Source organism: Aythya ferina (genome assembly GCF_964211825.1).
Source record: "Aythya ferina genome assembly, chromosome: Z".
Taxonomy (NCBI): domain Eukaryota; kingdom Metazoa; phylum Chordata; class Aves; order Anseriformes; family Anatidae; genus Aythya; species Aythya ferina.
Genome location: NC_140299.1, coordinates 18,314,843 through 18,318,646, shown reverse-complemented (window position 1 = coordinate 18,318,646; position 3,804 = coordinate 18,314,843). Strand labels below are relative to the sequence as shown.

Here is a 3,804-nt window from a genome sequence, read left to right as displayed (position 1 = left end):
GTCCTGAATATGGTGGATTTGCATGGAAGTAATGAGGTAATGTTTTCTCAGTTCTACTTAAGTCTTGTCATGTCACCATTTTCTGTAGGTACTGGACAGGGCTCTGGTGATAAGATATTGACATAGAAACCAGAATTTGTAAAATAATGGTAATCTCAAAGAGGGCTGGTTATGGCAGGAATTTCAGGTGCTTGGCAGAGTGCTCCCATGCAGCAGTGAGCCGAAATGGAAGAAGCCATTCAGAGAGAGCAGAACAAAGACCTGCTAACTTCTTGGGGCTGCAAAGAAGCTGTAATTTGCTAAGGAGAGCTGTTTCTAGGAGATATTTCTGCCTGTGTGCAGCTCTTCACAGGCAGTGATGGGGTTTCTATGACCCATCAGTGAGCTGGCTTAGCTCTGTATACCAGTCTGGAAACATCCTCTCTGTTACTGCCAAATGAGGTGTTCTGGATAAAGGATAAGAAATTGCAACCTCAAAGTTTGAGGTCACTTGAGATGGTCACGGGGACACAACAAGCAAGAGAAAAAAAAAAAAAAGCTGAATCCTGATTTTGGTTTCCTTTTCCTTCTCTAGTGCTGGGGAAATGCTGCTCCAAGCAGAGGAGCCTTCCAGCTGCAGATACTGCAGGAAGGATACAGGGCCAAAAGGAAATCACAAGAAGCAGAAGAGAGATTGAGGCACAACCCCCCCATGCTCTGCAGTGTCTGACTGTATACATGTCAGCCAGGCACAGTTTAAGTAGTGAGGTATGTGTTAATTGACATGAAACAAGCACTTGCATGTAAGGGGAGATGTGATTGCATCTGTAGCACAAGATGGAGCAGAAGTGCTCTGGCTCCTGAAGGCAGCCAGATTGTCCTGCAGGTGTTAGAGCCTCTTTCCCTTCATTCCTCTGCCCAGGTGAGCTCCCATTCTTGTGCTCCTGTAAAAGGCCCTATTTGAATTTATTGTGTAGCTGATTTGCTTGACCTTTGGTGTGGTTTTTGGTGTGTTTATTTGTTTGTTTGTTTTTCCTGTTTGTTTACTCATCTTTAAGCTTGAAAATGCTCCCATCTACAGCTGGAAATCTAACCATACCTATCTCTCACATTACATGCCATACAATACATATGCCATATGCCTATAAGTCAGGTCTATAAAACTCCTCAGCTTCAGATTGGCCGATACCAGATGAGGTTTTCCCCAGTGGGCCAGAGGACCAGGCTGACGTAATTTACAGGACTAAAGACCTTCTACAGCCCAGGCACGAGGATCTGCTTCTTGCTGTGAGCTCTACTGTCCCCTGACCACCTCTGCCCCACCTGCACAATGACGCCCTCTGCTCCATGATGCAACAAGTTTTAGCTCATCATGAAGTTATTCCTTCTTCCCTGTCAATGGAGGGCCAAGGGGAGGGCAGCTTGTGCTCCCTCCAGGGTAAAGAAGAGCCAAGAGCATCTCTGCCTGTAGGCAAAGATTTTTTCATTTAGCACAGAGTGAGTTTTTCATTTTCCTCAGCTAACGTAGGAAACAGCCAAAAAATATCTTCTTATGACAACTTGAGCTCATCAAAATGTTGTTTAATGCAGAGTTTGTTTGGTTGGAGTTGTTTCTATTTAGTTATGTCTATTCTTGCCAAAGTATAAAATTTTCTGTTGGTAACTTCAGCACTGGCACAGTGACCTTATTGAGCAAATATAAGGGTTTGAAACCTATAACAGTTGTGGTTGCATTTGCTTGTGCTAATCCCTCTACCATCTTGTTTGACACACAGCACAGCTGAGCACTATGATAGTCTGGCACATCTAATTTGAAATAATCCCCAAACTTGTTATGGACATTCAAAGAAAGATTTCAAGTGTACAAAGTTTGAGAAGTGTTTAGATTTGTGTTCTAATTAGTGAACTCCCAAGTGAAAAAAACGGGTTCAAGTCCTCTGTTCCTCCAAGGTTTCTGAGCATTTAACTTCTGTGGTTTCAGAGATATTGCCAGCCACCTCAACCAGGCAAGGTTCCTACTTCTGTTTCCCATCCTGTCTTATTTCAGTAATTATGAAGTGAGGAAAAACTTCAAGGAAAAATATATTTGGGGAAGTAAAAAACTTCTGTCAGGAACAAAATATGATTTCTGAACAGGCACTACAGAGCAATGAATGTATTCATCAGCCTGTTAATACCTCGTCATAGGCAATGGCCATGTCCTTGAATGTGGTTTTGAACAGTGCATGCCCCTGAATATTTTTCTCTCCTGGTTCTTTTCTCTCTTTCCTCCTCCATCCATGCAGTTCTTTCCCCAAAGTTGCACAGATTGTCACTTTAAGATATAAGGTTAAATCCATGCTCCATGAACAACAAAGCAATTTAGGCTTTCCCCTTTATTTGAGGCCAAAAGTTAGAGCATCCAAAAAGCAAAATATATAGCCATCTGAAATAACCTTGAATTTTTCCAAGAACTCAGTTTAGGAATTAGCAATGTCTGTAGATGCAATTTTCCCTCATATATTTGTCTGCTATTGCAACACAAACACTGCAAAGATTTGTGAAGGTGTTTCTTGCCCATACAGTTTATTTCATTGTTGAAAATGTAGAATTTGCTGAGTAACCTCTTTACAAATGTGTCTATTTTCATACAGGAGGTTCAGTTTGGAGAGCAGCTAATCCATTAATGCAGGAAACTGGTCAGCTGGTACCTAATATTTGCTAGTCCCTGCAATATTCATGCTCCTCTAAAACACTCCCCATACATTAACTGCAATACCAGAGAAAACACTCACATTTTTCTTTATGTAGCCATGAAAAAGAACACATTTTAATTGTCAGCACAGATTACACTAAAAGCATCACATGACTCAGGTTCTGTCCTGGCTTGCTATATCTGCTTGTCCTGGTGTGCTCCTCTTACAGCAGCCACTGATGTCTTCACGGAACATCTGTTTTGGGGAGACCAAATATTCAGAATGGATATTCTCGACAGAAGTATCAATAAGCAAAAATTTCACTTAGTAAATTAGTCATTAAATGCATCTTGCAGATTTCTTACACTACCTTTGGTGAGGTCCGTGTGGGTGCTGCAGTGAGCATGAGTAGGCCTTCAGCAGAACCTCCTTCTTCTTCCCTGCATGCCACCCTCCACTTAGTGCAGTAAGATACCTGCTGATAATTTTAATTATGCTGTGAGGAATGAGGCCTGTGAAATGCAGAGCAGGTAGATCCATTTGCTACAAATTACAAATTGTTGTTTGTATTTTCCTAGCAGTTGTAGTGCTGTGCTTCATCCCCAACTGCTGAGTTGCTGGAGCTAGAAGTGGCTCACCTGTGTCTGATGCCAAGCTCCATTCCCTTACCAGGAGCAGACTTGCTACCTTCTTACAGTGGTTCATAGGTAGAGCAAAGTCAGACTCACTGAGCAGACCCTGAGTTTTCTGCATTGTTGAAGGAGCATCCCAATATTTTTTGGACTTCTTCCAATCCAAAAAATCCTCAGCTGTGGATCCAGGCCTGGAAAACTTGTGTGTGTATGTGTTTGTTTGTTTGTTTTTTAAAGATATGCTTTGTTTATGCATATTTGCATCTGTCACCATTGAAACTTGCTCTCTTTGAAATTAACTCAGATATCTGACTAGTGCACAACTTTATGAAATAAAAACCTCATTTAACTCAGCAGTACAACTAAGTGCAATGGCAAGGCATACTCTGTTTTCTTCATACCATTCATTGTACCTGCATACATCTCAGTTTCAGCTTTAGAGAAAGATAATGATAATTTAGTGAGTATGTCAAAATCTTCCAATCTTTCAAAAGTTGATATAGATGGAAAATATGTGT

General features: G+C 41.3%; 1 long non-coding RNA gene across 1 annotated transcript; it reads right to left on the bottom strand.

Moving 5' to 3' along the window:
* Positions 1 to 2,515: 2,515 nt before the first annotated feature.
* On the bottom strand, positions 2,516 to 3,259 carry LOC311427713. Its single transcript, XR_014687512.1, has 2 exons — positions 3,025 to 3,259; positions 2,516 to 2,909 (listed from the first exon to the last, which is right to left on the bottom strand). It is a non-coding gene; the product is annotated as an uncharacterized lncRNA (long non-coding RNA).
* Between the last annotated feature and the right edge of the window lie 545 nt (positions 3,260 to 3,804).